General features: G+C 41.6%; 1 pseudogene; it reads right to left on the reverse strand.

Annotated features, from left to right (window-relative positions):
- Positions 1–1,769: 1,769 nt before the first annotated feature.
- Positions 1,770–15,655, reverse strand: part of LOC121543718 — a 32,710-nt pseudogene continuing 18,824 nt past the window's right edge.

The raw sequence follows: 15,655 nt of genomic DNA on the forward strand, positions 1-15,655 counted from the left end.
TAGCCAACATGTGATAATGAAAATATGTTATTCATTCACATAGAGAGGAGTAACTATGTATGTTGACTATGCATTTGTGTCTGTATAAAAGGACAGCTCCGGTTCAGGGCAAGCAGTTGCTCCATGGAGCAAGCTCGGCTTTGTTATGCAAATAATACGTCTAATTTTTGGATTCACAAACTCCACTCTCTTGAGAGATATTTTGAGTTGACTACTTTTGAGTCAAATATTTCTACGACACCTTCAGAAAACTGCAGGGTCTGTTCACCTCAGCCCCAGTACTGGCCCACCCCGATCCATCACTACCGTTCGTAGTGGAGGTGGATGCGTCTGAGGTTGTGATAGGAGCTGTCCTGTCTCAATGCTCGGGTACGCCACCCAAGCTCCGCCCCTGTGTGTTCTTCTCGAAGAAGCTCAGCCCGGCGGAGCAGAACTACGACGTTGGTGAAAGGGAGCTGTTGGCTGTTGTCCGAGCCTTGACCGTGTGGAGGCATTGGCTCGAGGGGGCAAGACACCCTTTCCTCGTCTGGACGGACCACCGTAACCTGGAGTACATCCGGGCAGCGAGGAGGCTGAATCCTCGCCAGGCCAGGTGGGCCCTATTCTTCACCCGGAAGAATACACTGTCATACTTTTACACTGTCATACATCCCTGGTACGAAGAACGTGAAGGCAGACACACTGTCCTGGCTGTATGACACAGAGGAGAGGCCCAGCGACAACGCTCCCATACTGCCGGCCTCCTGCATTGTGGCGCCGGTAGTATGGGTGATGGACGCGGATATAGAGCAGGCATTACGCATGGATCCTTCTCCACCTCAGTGTACAGATGGGCTACAGTACGTGCCTGCTCTTATCCTTGATCGTCTGATCTACTGGGCACACACGTCACCCAGGTATCGGCTGGAAAATACTGGTGGCCTACCTTGGCTAAGGACATGAAGGTGTATGTCTCCTCCTGCTCAGTGTGCGCCCAGAGTAAGGCACCTAGGCACCTCCCAGCTGGTAAGTTACAACCTTTACCAGTTCCACAATGACCATGGTCTCACCTAAGTGTTGATTTTCTAACTGATCTTCCCCTCTCCCAAGATAACACCACCATCCTGGTCGTTGTGGATCGCTTTTTTAAAGCCTGCTGCCTCCTTCCTCTGCCCGGTCTCCCCACGGCTCTGCAAACTGCGGAGGCCCTGTTTACACACGTCTTCCGGCACTACGGGGTACCAGAGGATATAGTGTCTGACCGAGGTCCCCAGTTCACGTCCAAGGTCTGGAAGACGTTCATGGAACGTCTGGGGGTCTCGGTCAGCCTGACCTTTGGGTTCCACCCCGAGAGTAATGGGCAGGTGGAACGGGTAAATCAGGACGTGGGTAGGTTCCTGCGGTCCTACTGCCAGGACTGGCCGGGGGAGTGGTCGGTGTTCTTGCCATGGGCAGAATATGCCCAGAACTCTCTCCACCACTCCTCCACTAACCTAACGCCTTTCCAGTGTGTTCTAGGTTAACACCCGGTTCTGGCACCGTGGCACCAGAGCAAGACCGAGGCTCCTGCGGTGGATGACTGGTTTCGGCGTGCGGAGGAGACGTGGGATGATGCCCACGTTCACCTCCAGCGCGCCGTGCGTCGTCAGAAGGCCAACGCTGACCGCCACCGCAGTGAGGCCCCCGTCTTTGTACCGGGGGATCGGGTCTGGCTCTCGACCCGGAATCTTCCCCTCCGCCGTAATTTATAACTCGAGTAGGATGATATAAATCTTCATTATTTCGTTTAATTATTTTTCGATTTGAGCGTAATGAGCCATGTTGCTGGTCAGCCAGTTGTTGAAGATGCACACCTGGAGGAAGAGAAGGAGAAGGGAGACATCAGTGGACACAGGGCCAAGTTACTGTAGACCTGGGATAAAGTTGGTATTATTGAAGTTAGAAACATGTAGTTGTGACAGGGATGAACCAGTGGTCTAATAAAGGAATGCTGTCACACAAACCCATTATAGTATTTATTTGAAATTACATGATGCTTTAACCCACAAACATAGCAGCAGAAGCCTATATTCTTACCTTGGCGTAGACACCGGGGTTACCGGGCTCAGCACACCCATATCCCCAGGACACAACACCCTGCAGCTCACCGTTGCACACCACGGGGCCACCGGAGTCACCCTGAGAGAGAGAGAATGAGAGATTTACTTCACTGTTTCTCTGTACTGTATTTTTGGTCCTAATAGTTTTGATAAGCTGGTCAGGGGCAGTAGTAGAGCAGGACTAGCCTCTACATGTCAGTGCTGTTCAGTACCTGGCAAGAGTCCTTGCCTCCCTCCAGGAATCCAGCGCAGAACATGGCATTAGTGATCTGACCAGGGTAGGAGTTGTCACAGTCGTTGAAAGACAGGATGGGGAGGTTCAGGCACTGCAGCTTGTCGCTATCGGCGGCTGTAAGGATGGATGAGAAATGAAAGAATGGATAGAAAGAAAGAAGGGGGAGTGAAAGGCAGAACATGTCAATTATGTATCATTTACATCTGAACACTGGCAATGGTTACTAGACCAAGTATATTTTATAACATAGCCCCAAAATACATGAAAGTATTGACGTTGGTGCTGTACTCACTGGAGCTCATGGTGTTTCCCCATCCAGAGACGACACACTTGGTGCCAGCGGGGGCCCAGCTGGTGGGCAGAGCAACAGGCTGCACGTAGGTGTTGAGGGTGGCGGGCTTGCTCAGCTTGATCAGCATGATGTCATTGTTGATGTTGTAGGAGCTGTAGTTGGGGTGGGGGATGACGCGGGAAGAAGAGATGAACTGCTCGCTACCCTCAGTCCTGGCAATGTATTAGTAATTTGGTTGAACTATCCCTTTAACCTTTTAAACTGTTACGAGGAATTCTCAATTTGAACATCCTTGTATTGGAAACGTCATATTATATCACATATTCTATTTGAGAGCAACTCCTACCCTGGTCAGATCACTAATGCCATATTCTGCGCTGGATTCCTGGAGGGAGGCAAGGACTCTTGCCAGGTACTGAACAGCACTGACCTGTAGAGGCTAGTCCTGCTCTACTACTGCCTCTGACCAGCTTATCAAAACTATCAAAACTATGTGGTCCTCTGTAGCTCAGCTGGTAGAGCACGGTGCTTGTAACGCCAAGGTAGTGGGTTCGATCCCTGGGACCACCCATACACAAAATAAATGTATGCACGCATGACTGTAAGTCGCTTTGGATAAAAGCGTCTGCTAAATGGCATATTATATTATTATTATATTAGGACCAAAAATACAGTACAGAGAAACAGTGAAGTAAATCTCTCATTCTCTCTCTCTCAGGGTGACTCCGGTGGCCCCGTGGTGTGCAACAGTGAGCTGCAGGGTGTTGTGTCCTGGGGATATGGGTGTGCTGAGCCCGGTAACCCCGGTGTCTACGCCAAGGTAAGAATATAGGCTTCTGCTGCTACGTTTGTGGGATAAAGCATCATGTAGTTTCAAATAAATACTATAATGGGTTTGTGTGACAGCATTCCTTTATTAGACCGTTGGTTCATCCCTGTCACAACTATATGTTACTAACTTCAATAATACCAACTTTATCCCAGGTCTACAGTAACTTGGCCCTGTGTCCACTGATGTCTCCCTTCTCCTTCTCTTCCTCCAGGTGTGCATCTTCAACGACTGGCTGACCAGCACCATGGCCACCTACTAAGTCTGATCCTAGCCTGGGTCCTCCAGTACAGTCCCACTACTGTACATCATCCTGTGCAGTTCAACATTCACCTATTGTACTGGAGACAAAAGACATTTGATGAATAAAGTATTTAAAATAATGTTTTGTATGTTTTCTACTGAGTCTGACCATTGTAAGCAAAACAATTGGAAAATGCTTTCTTCATGCTTTATATATGCATTATAAATGCTGTATTGATGCTTTCTTCATACTTTATTAATGTTCACTAATCGAATGCGTCAGATTAAGCATATTTTCATGCGTATCACACTTTTTTGTCTTGATATGACTTCAGTCTGCCACATTTAAGCTGAAATGATGCCATTGTCATACATTATGACACAGATGACAAAGCTCTAGATGTCCTGGGTAGTTTGAAGATGCATTCCGGAGCAAGGGAGCACATATTATCCCTCCCAATTTCTCAAAATGAAGTTCCAAAAGATAGTCATTTTTATTTTTTACAGAGGTAGCTAGACACTGCCACACTAGCAGTCCAGTAGATTCAAAACATAACACCACAACTCAATAGTTCTCATTCATTTATTTAATGCTCAGAATTCTACTATGAAAATCATATTTTATGAGACATAGGAACTCTTCTGTACAGAAATTGTGTTGTTTACTCTTCTGCCTTGCCCTGTATCATGAAAGAAAATAACAGTTTTTCATTCTTAACATATTCTGCATAGCCAACATTTCAATTTACCTTTGTTGGTCAACTTGAATTATATTTATTTACCGCTGTGGAAATTGGACATGGTTCAAGTGTGTGTTGATCAGAAGCTCTGTACCTTTCTGGAGTCGTGGGTCTTGGCCCTGAGTTTGTTGACCTGGGACTTAGCAATGTCAGCGTGCTCCTCAGTGTCCTTCAGTTCATGCTGAACCTTACGGAACTTGGAAATGTGCTGGTTGGCTTGTTCTTCCTGGGTTAGGGGATAAAGGAACAACACCAGGGGTTTATCAGGACAGCCCAACATTAGAACAGTCAGACAGAACTTCCAGATATGGTCTCAGAAGTTTTGTTACTCACAGATTCCTCCACCTCTCTTGTAGGCCTTGACCTTCAGCTCCAGCTTGTCCACCAGGTCCTGAAGTCTATTGATGTTCTTCTTATCCTCCTCAGTCTGGGGGGAGAACATCCATGTATCACTGCCCACAATCAGATCCACACTACAAACACCGGTCTTGGTTAAGGGTTTATGATGGTGTGTCCCTCTTACATGGTACAGTAAGTGAGCTCCTTGACCCTGTGCTAATTTTTGCGGACTCCCTTGACGGCATCGCCACCTCTCTTCTGCTTGGCATCCATCTCATTCTTCAGAATGAGTCCCTGCTAAATCACCCTGGAGTCCAGTTTCTGTAGCTGCTTCTTGCCACCCTTCATGGCCAGGTTCTCAGCCTCAGCCAGATGATGCTGCAGGTCCTTGACTGTAGCTTCCAGGTTCTTCTTCATCCTCTCCAGGTGAGCGTGGAATGTAGATAAACAGGATTGGCGTGATGAGGGCAGGAACACTGGAATAGGTCACATATTATGAGGACTTACATCAGTGATGGCCTTCTTTGCCTTCTCCTCTGCGTTCCTGGCCTCCTGGACGGTGTTGTCCACCTCCTCCTGCACTTGCACCATGTCAGCCTCCAGCTTCTTCTTTAGTGTTCAGAAGGCTGGTGTTCTGGAGGTGGTACAACAATCATTGATCAGTGATTCGTTCAAATTCTGTATTAAGAGCACGTACAAGTCACACAGGATGTACGTTTCATACATTCAAGTGTTTCCCCAATAAATATGTACCTGGGAGTGCAGCCGTGTCTGTAACCTTCTCACTCATCATTATTCATGATTAATTCATGATTGTTCTTAATTATGGCATTATCATCAGGATTCATTTAGAAGTGTTCAAAAAACATCTTATCTACTCACTTAGAAAGAAAATTACTCCAGCCATCATTCACCATTCAGTTCCTGTTGGGCAAAACATAACACAAAACACAACCAAAACAAACTGCAAATGCATCCAACAGGTTTGCGCGCTAGGAATATTGGACCAAATACTAAACTTTCTGACCACTTTAGTACATTATAAATGAATTTGTCCAAATACATGACTTCTTCAAACGGGGACTAGATACACAAAGTGCTTACTTTCTAAACGGTAAAACAGATATGTATGAAAATACCTTCAAATAAAAGGTGACGTTCTGTACTGTTGTCGCATATGAAATATTTGATCTCAAATCGAAAAGCTGGAGTATAGAGCTAAATGTAAAAGTGTAGCTTCACTGTCAAATACATATAGAGGTGAGTGTAGTATATATATCGGTGTTAATAAAGTAATACTTCGAGAAAAATAAAAACTATTGGACATAGTTTGAGGCTTTAGAGTTGCTTGTTAAATGTCTGAGTGGCCAGCCACATTCTGTAAAATAAACAGAATCACTGTCTTCCTGTTTGATGATTGATGCTCAGTTGAACATACGGGTAACAATAAGGTAAGAAAGTAGTACTAAGCTACAGTTGAAGTCGGAAGTTTACATTCACTTAAGTTGGAGTCATTAAAACTCGTTACTCAACCACTCCACAAATGTCTTGTTAACAAACTATAGTTTTGGCAAGTCGGTTAGGACATCTACTTTGTGCATGACACAAGTAATTTTTCCAACAATTGTTTACAGACAGATTATTTCACTTATAATTCACTGTATCACAATTCCAGTGGGTCAGAAGTTTACATACACTAAGTTGACTGTGCCTTTAAACAGCTTGGAAAATTCCAGAAAATGATGTCATGGCTTTAGAAGCTTCTGATAGGCTAATTGACATAATTAAAGTCAATTGGAGGTGTACCCTGTGGATGTATTTCAAGGCCTACCTTCAAACTCAGTGCCTCTTTGCTTGACATCATGGGAAAATCAAAAGAAATCAGCCAAGACCTCAGAATTTTTTTTTGGACCTCCACAAGTCTGGTTCATCCTTGGGAGCATTTTCCAAACGCCTGAAGGTACCACATTCATATGTACAAACAATAGTACGCAAGTATTATGGTAATATTTTATGTATCATTAAGGAAAATGTTGGGAAATGTCAAAGGTAAAATATAGTAAACATGATTGACATTTTATAATCCAGATGCATGTCTAAATAAGGGATATAGCCAATACAGTGTGTAAACATGCTTTAATGAATGTATGTATATTATTTTTAAGTGTCTGAGCCATGCCACCAATATAATGAGATAAGGGACAGAGGCAAAAGCGCCCATGGCCTTTTGGAGTAAACAACATGTGTTATTGGACTTTGAAAGATAATAGTGGCGTGGCAGTTAAAGATGTTAATCAGTTGTCTTAAGGGGAGTAGCTGTATCAGCTATGTATACATAACTGTGCATTTGGGTGTGTATAAAAGAGATCTCTGAGTCAAAGAGAGACAGCCGTTCCATGGAGTGGCTCGACTTTGTTACGCAAATAATAAAGTCAAATTTTTGGATTCACAAGCTCCAGTCTCTTGAGAGATATTTTTGAGTTGACTACTTTTGAGTCAAATATTTCTACGACAGTATAGACACCATGGGACCACGCAGCCGTCATAAAGCTCAGGAAGGAGACGCGTTCTGTCTTCTAGAGATGAACGTACTTTGGTGCGAAAAGTGCAAATCAATCCCAGAACAACAGCAAAGGACCTTGTGAAGATGCTGGAGGAAACAGGTACAAGAATATCTATATCTACAGTAAAACGAGTCCTATATCGACATAACCTGAAAGGCCGCTCAGCAAGGAAGAAGCCACTGCTCCAAAACCGCAATAAAAAAGCCAGACTACGGTTTGCAACTGCACATGGGGACAAAGATCGTACTTTTTGGAGAAATGTCCTCTGGTCTGATGTAACAAAAATTTTGGCCATAATGACCATTGTTATGTTTGGAGGAAAAAGGGGTAGCCTTGCATGTCGAAGAACACCATCCCAACCATGAAGCACGGGGGTGGCAGCATCATGCTGTGGGGGTGCTTTGCTGCAGGAGGGACTGGTGCACTTCACAAAATAGATGGCATCATGAGGAAGGAAAATTATGTGGATATATTGAAGCAACATCTCAAGACATCAGTCAGGAAGTTAAAGCTTGGTCGCAAAGGGGTCTTCCAAATGGACAATGACCCCAAGCATACTTCCAAAGTTGTGGCAAAATGGCTTAAGGACAACAAAGTCAAGGTATTGGAGTGGTCATCACAAAGCCCTGACCTCAATCCTATAGAAAATGTGTGGGCAGAACTGAAAAAGCGTGTGAGCAAGGAGGCCTACAAACCTGACTCAGTTACACCAACTCTGTCAGGAAGAATGGGCCAAAATTTACCCAACTTATTGTGGGAAGCTTGTGGAAGGCTACCCGAAATGTTTGATCCAAGTTAAACATATATATGTGTATGTGTATGTTTCCCAGTCCCTGCCGATGAAAAACCCCGATGGTGTTCTCGGGGTGATGAGAGGTGTTGGGTTTGCGCCAGACATAGCGTTTTCCTTGATGGCCAAAAAGCTCAATTTTAGTCTCATCTGACCAGAGTACCTTCTTCCATATGTTTGGGGAGTCTCCCACATGCCTTTTGGCAACACGTTTGCTTATTTTTTTCTTTAAGCAATGGCTTTTTTCTGGCCACTCTTCCATAAAGCCCAGCTCTTTGGAGTGTACGGCTTAAAGTGGTCCTATGGACAGATACTCCAATCTCCACTGTGGAGCTTTGCAGCTCCTTCAGGGTTATCTTTGGTCTCTTTGTAGCCTCTGATTAATGCCCTCCTTGCCTGGTCCGTGAGTTTTGGTGGGCGGCCCTCTCTTGGCAGGTATGTTGTGGTGCCATATTCTTTCCATTTTTTTATAATGCATTTAATGGTGCTCCGTGGGATGTTCAAAGTTTCAGATCTTTTTTATAACCCAACCCTGATCTTTACTTCTCCACAACTTTGTCCCTGACCTTTTTGGAGAGCTCCTTGGTGTTCATGGTGCCGCTTGCTTAGTGGTGCCCCTTGCTTAGTGGTAGGGCCTTTCAGAACAATGTGTATATATATATTGAGATCATGTGACAGATCATGTGACACTTAGATAGTGTGGTGTCTAAGGAATTTATGACTTTGATAACGTTTGCAAATGGTATCTTGGAGGATGTTGATTCAGCTTAGGGAAGCATCTGGGGAGCAGTTTTATAGGGGCACCCCATAAAACAGAGGAAGTCTGTTGTGTGGAGTCATGGGATTGGTCTGTATGGGAAAACACCCATATTATGTTACATAGGGCATAGGATATAAATACCACGGTTAAAACAAAGGAGGACAGAATAATCATATTTGAGATTGGGCGGTTATTCTCCAGATATTCTGCAGATATCTGTAAATTGAAGCTGAAATACTCTGATGTAATAAACCTTTATAATCAAAGTACAGCGTCAGCGGATTTCCTTGTTTTCACAGCATAATTAGCAATGTTTTCTCGACACCACAAAATGGCGACGAGGTATTGGTCGTGTTGCGTCTTTTCTCAGCGTTCCATTCATGGGCGCCGAGCTGACTTTCGCTCCAGAGTCCGGCAGATAAGGGTGAGTTTTCTCACTACTTTGGGCACTGGTTAGTTCGTGTGTCTGTGTGTGTGCGTTGAATGAATGCACCGTTAAGAACTTGCATGTGTGCTTTGCTGTTATTTGCTGTGGGATAGGAGTCCGTTCTAATTTTGTTTGCGTTGAAAGCAACGCAAACAGGGGGGAGTGTCTATAGGGATATTTTGCTTAAATAAAATTCAAGAAGAATAGAATGAAGGAATAAGGCCAAGGTAAATGTATACAAATTAGGCCATTGCGAATCTATGGAAGCCCTCAAACGAGGCGATCATTAGGATGGGCCGAAAATCCTAAAAGCACGTTAGGTGTATTTAGGTGAGTCCAGGGGGCTTGAGGTTGTGGTATATATATTCGGTTTCAAGTTACCGCTCAACATATGGTTGACTAATTATATGATTGATGTGACCGCTCATCGAATGTTCGCGGAACTCGTGGTAGCAGAAATTTAGGAACAATGGAATTATACGGCGCAATGGAGGTAGCATACTGCCTTAGAGGTCCATAGGAATGGGATAAGGCTCTTAAACTGTATGTATGTATGTGTATGTGTGTAGAAGAAAGTAGGTTTTGTGTTCAATGTTTTATGTTGGTTTGTGAGCTCTGTTAAATGTTACTGTTTGCCTCATGAAGAACGGAGGTAATGTTGGTGTGTCTACTTTCTGTTGTTTAGCTGGGAGAGAGCTCCCTCCACTCTGAAATCGCAGTGGTGAATGTACTACGCATGCGTGTGATTTTATGACTTTAGAGTTACGTAGGGCAAATGTGCCACTCCTCTGCCTGCACTGAGTTGCTGGGAGACGCAGACTCAGAACAGAGCAGACAGAGAGAGAGGAGTGGGGGATTTGAACACGAATGGAGAGTTCTGTTTGTTAAATAGGCTGTTGCTTAACGATGAAACTATTTGTTGAGATCTATTGAATTGATAAATGAGAGAGAGATGTTGACGGATTAAAATAAAAATAATTAAATCAATAAATAAATAAAATGTTATTGAGCTATTTATAATATTCCTGAGTTATTTCTTAGAGCGAGTATGACTAGAGGAATATTGAATGGTTGAAATAACTCAGTGAGTGCATAAACTACTAAATTATTGTCTGTTTCTTTGTTCTTCTGTCATATGAGAGATAAGAAGGAGGAGACAGAGAGAGAGAGAAAGTGCTGACGAGTGCATCATGCGACAGAATGTGCTGCAACGGATCAAGTCAAATCAAGGCCAGTACTGTTCTATTTACAAAATGTACCTTCCCATAGAGGATATTTTGGTTGCCTAGCATATTTGATGTTATGACAATTTGACAAGGACTTGGCAACAGACTGATCAATTGATGAAAATAAGAATTGCATTTGAGTTTTTGTGCATAAGTGGGTTTGATTAGAGTTGAGTGGGGAAATCGAGTACTGACATTATTCTGTAAAATTATGGTAATTGGGTGCTTATTAAGCAATGGGGTTTGTGAGTACTGTAGTGTTGCTGGATTAGAGGTCTTTATTTTTTTGGGATTGCTCTAAGGTGACTACTTTCATTTACTTTCCTGATTGGATGTGGTAAGATTGCCACTAATCAATAATTTGGTAAAATAAAATAAAATAAAATGAATAAATAAGTAAATTGATGAATTAATTAATTAATTAATTAATTAATTAATTAATTAATTAATTTGGGGAAGAAAAAAAAAAGAGGGAACTATAGGCTACATAGTCTAAAATAATGAAATAATTTACAATAAAGGAATATAAAAGAGTTGTTACAAGGGGGAAAAATGACATAAAAACTATGAAAGTAATTACTCCTGTTGATGTAGTAGAAAATAGTAATCCTTTAGTTAATGGTATTGCAAGGTTATCTGGAAAAGGGAATAAACGTTGGCCTGACATTGAACAACCATAGCTAGTGGAAGGGATTTTTAACCCTGACGTCATCAACATTATGAAAGTAATTGAATAATAGAGAGAGGAAAGGCAGAAATGACGATAAAGATGAATCCAAAACTCCAAAAGTAGGAAGAAAACGAGATGTCTGGAAACTAAGGGTGGAGTGAGGTTAAGGAAGATGGAACTTGAAGATGATGAAGATGATGATCAGAGTGATTGAGAAGAGATCATGGGTGGATATGACTCTGTGATCAGAAGGAAGTTGGCAAGAGAGGAAAGAAGAAGGATACTAGAGATTTGATCTCTGATGGAAGTTGAAGGAAGTTGAAGGATACTAGAGATTCGATCTCTGAGGAAAGTGAAGATGGAGAAAGCAATGAAGATTTGGAGATTAAAGGTGCTTCATGTTCAAGAGGATTTTATCCTACAATGATTAGCAAAGAAGAAATAGAAAGAGAGATAGACCGATGCGTATTATGCCTGGATAAGGGGAATAATTTAGAAGAAGACAACTGGAACAACAACTCAAGAAGCTGAAGATACAGAAGAAGAGAAAAAAACTGCTGAGAAAAGGATCCCAAGAATTGGAGGAGAAAAAGTATGCATTGAGGCCAAGGAAAGAGAGCACAAGTAAGAAGATGATGGAAGATGATATTTCGAGGACAGATCCTAGAATATAAGCCTTTGAAGAATACAGATATGTCAGATATACTTGAGAAGCTGTTTACTCTTCAAGATGGAGCATATCCTTGGATTTAAAAAAAGAAAATGGGAAGAAATGATGGTGGGAACACAGTCAGCCATAGGAGACATTAAGATACTTTTGGCTAATCTCCTTGGGATTCCAGATATGGAAGAAATATTTCAGAGAGCTAAACTGCAGAGGGGACTGCCCTCACAAGTAAGGAGCAAACTGGCAGAGGTGGTTGGACTTGGAAGCATGACAAAAGGTGTCTATAGAGATTATATAGCCCATCAAGTGGATATGTAGAGGAAGAAGGAACACAACTAGAAAGAACAAGACCAAGAAACTCTCAGAAAACTTGATGAAATGCAACTGGGGGGAGAATAAGAAGGAGAAGAAAAGCTTTGGTTATGAAGAATCAGTGTGCACCAAATCAACAATCACTGCCACAGCTTCAACTGAACAAGGTCAAATGCAATTGTACTAGCCACAACTAGTGGTACAAGTTGTTTCATATCCATAGATAGTTTCTGGACTGAAAGAATTGGAGAGGAAGAGGACGAGAAGACTTAGAAAGAGGAAGAGGAGGAAGATTTAAGCCATACTTCCAGCAATCTTAAGAAGTGTGTTATGATTGTGGACAGGTTGGTGACTTTGCTGTGAGTGTAATGGGCCAGAAGGAAACACAAGAAAGAATTTCAGAGGAAGATACAGGAGCAAGTGAAGATCATCTGGAGGACAGGTGAACCCTTTTGGGGCAAGGAGCAAGGATTCTAGGGGTGCCTAGAAGATCCGAAAGGGGGGTGTCAGCTGGTAGCACCAGTTAGGGGAAAAAGATCCAACAATTGAAGTGAAAATAAACAACGGACCATGGGAAGTGATGGTGGATAGCGGAAAGGCTTTTATCTGTGTTCAGCCTGAAGAGATTACACATCTCACTATGTCAAAATCAACTAATTAGGAGGGGGATTTGGAGGAGTGAAGATCAGCGATTTCTGAAAATGATGATTTTGGCTCAAGGACAAGGAGAGTCATAAGCTGTACGGATGACACATGAATCTGTTTGAAGTGTGAAGATGGATTGAGAATCTATTAAAGAGAAGAGATGTTGCAAAAAGTTCAAGAATGTTTGTGATATCAAAGTAGTACTGATATTGGATTTGTGAAATCAGCCCAATTGAGGTGAAAGTTGAACTTCGAAGAGGAGGAAGACCTCCTTGGAAGAATCAGTATCCATTGAAAGATGAAGCAATTCAAGGGATTGAACAAGAAATTGAAGGACTTTCAAAAGCAGGTGTTTTGAAGACAATAGAAAAAATCCTTAGAGTAGGAATCAATTGTTATTTTGGGAGAAACCATGAGGGGTTGATAGTAGCGCCTCTGGACCTATTAGGTCTGATGATTTAGGAAGCTAGGGGTTAGCTAATGTTGCAAGGGGGGAAGATTAGGAGTAAGATTATAAAGGAGTAGGGTTTTTTGGGAACCATATTTGCTTGAAAAGATTGACTATATCATAGGAAGGAGGACAATCTGTCTGAAAAATAATGTTTACAGGGGTGACTGTTATTCTTGGTTACATTCCTACACCAAGAGGGGAATAAGATGTCAAACTAGGCTAAAAGATGCTCAATCGTTTGCCAAGTTTTTGTGTAAAGAAGTCATAAGCAGGTGGGGACTTCCGGATCACATATCCTAAAATTAGTGGGAAAGGAATTTGTGGATAAATCAGTGAAATGGTTTTTGAAAAGTTAAGAGAAAAGTCAGATTAAAAAGTGTAGAAAACTAGGGTTGAAGGAACTCTAGGACAGTCAGCTAAGCTTCAATGTTAGTAGTAAGAGAGAGAGAACAGTGGTGAAGGGAAATTTAGAGTTCAGTGGGAAGATAGATATGGTAGGAGTTTAGATCTGTAAGGAGCAGATACATTGAGAAAGTATGCGTTGTTGAATGATAAGAGAAGAGTGAAGATTGAGGGTGATTGTAGTATCTATATTTACAATTCCCAGCAGGGGGATCAAGGTGATTGTGAATGTATTTTTTATAATCAACAGTTTGAAAGTGAGGGATTAGAGTTGGGAATGAGAGTTAATGTAGTGACACTAGTGGTGATAGATGGAAATACAAGTAAAGAGTTCAAAGCTTTGGGGAAAATGGATGAATCAACAACAATGACATCAACACTTCAGTCTATTAAAACAACAGTAAGAAGCAATTCAACTCTTTCAACATTGACAGTTATTAAAGCTAGAAATATATCACATTTGATTACAAGGGAGCCAATCGCTCCAGCACCAATTTTAGAGGAAAAGACTGTCATTAGGGTTAGGATGGGTGGTACAGCTCATCTTCCTTGTAGATGTGAGAGAAGGAATGTGTAGAGGTGAGATTCCTCTCATGTGGAGAGATAATTATGGAGAAGAAGTGTTGTTATGAAGATTAGAAGTAGAAACTGTTTCACCTAGTGAAAGGAAGTATATTTTGTAAAATGATATGAAGTGGAAGAGGGTTATGAGTGATTGCTAACTTATTTTGAGTAATGTTAGAGGGAGAATACTATCATGGAGGTACAGGATGAGTTGTTTGATTTTAATAGAAGACAAGAAGATATATCTGATCAATACAGTTCGTTAGGAAAGAGAGAAACTAAATGGAAGGCATATGGATTTGATTTTTCTGTTTGGAAATTAAAGATGGATGGGCAGGTAGGAATCTTTGGTTCAAGGAGTTACCTCATTCTGTAAGATCAGTGAGGAATCTTGAGGGTCCATGTCTGTTGAGAATTCCAGCACTAGGAACATGGGGTTGTATCTTAGAGAAGGTAGCTAAACCTCTATCAAGTATGTGTAAATCTTATGTTTTATAAGGGCTGTTGTATCAGCAACAATCATTAAGAGAGAAAATAATGTAGTTGTGGAAACATTTGTTTAGGCCTAGGTTTAAGTGTTATTGGTTAAGTGAATTAACCTATGTGAATTTGTTAGATGGGAAGGAAAATCAGTTAACAGCGATTCATGAAGCTATGGAGGTGAAACCAGTGAGGGCTAAAAGCTGTTTTTGTTGAAATAAAACATATGATGGAAAGGGGATGTTTAGGGGAATATCAGATGGTGATGATTATATGATGACTTTGGGGTAAGCAGGAACATAAGGTTAGTAATGAGAAATATAATGTAACTTTTGATGTTTCATTTAGTAAGGAGAGAAGTTTTTGCATGGTAATGTGGCTATTGGGAATTTTAGAAACATCTGGGGTTTGTGGTGAGAGAATATATTCTTACCCTATGGATGGAAAGGATGTTGTTACATGTTGAAGTTGAAGCTTCCATATGAGGTTTTAAAAATTAAAAGAGGGGAAGCAAGGGGAAAGAGATATATCTGATTCTGAAAGAGAGAAGTTTAATAGTCTGGGAAGCCTACCATTGGAGGATAAGTCTAGGAGAGAAGTGGGGATTTATCCATGGTTTGGTGTAACATTTTGGGAAGATAACATAGATAATATTACCTATAATTTGAAGGGTTTTGCAAATGAAACGATAAGAGGGTTTAACCTTCTGTCAAGACTCAAAGGAGTATTGATGGATAGATATCAATTTTGAATTTTTCACATGGGTTTAAATATTATGGTGATTTTAGTATTTTGTGATGAATCAAAGGGGGGAAATGGTATGTGATTCATTTTATATATCATTTTTATATTTTTAGTTGATATTGATGTTTTAATTTGAATGTGTTGTTTTGCAAAAGATACTGTTTGTTCTTTTCTTTTCTTCCAGAAGAATATGGGGG

The sequence above is a fragment of the Coregonus clupeaformis genome, unplaced genomic scaffold (genome assembly GCF_020615455.1).
Source record: "Coregonus clupeaformis isolate EN_2021a unplaced genomic scaffold, ASM2061545v1 scaf1373, whole genome shotgun sequence".
Taxonomy (NCBI): Eukaryota; Metazoa; Chordata; class Actinopteri; order Salmoniformes; family Salmonidae; genus Coregonus; species Coregonus clupeaformis.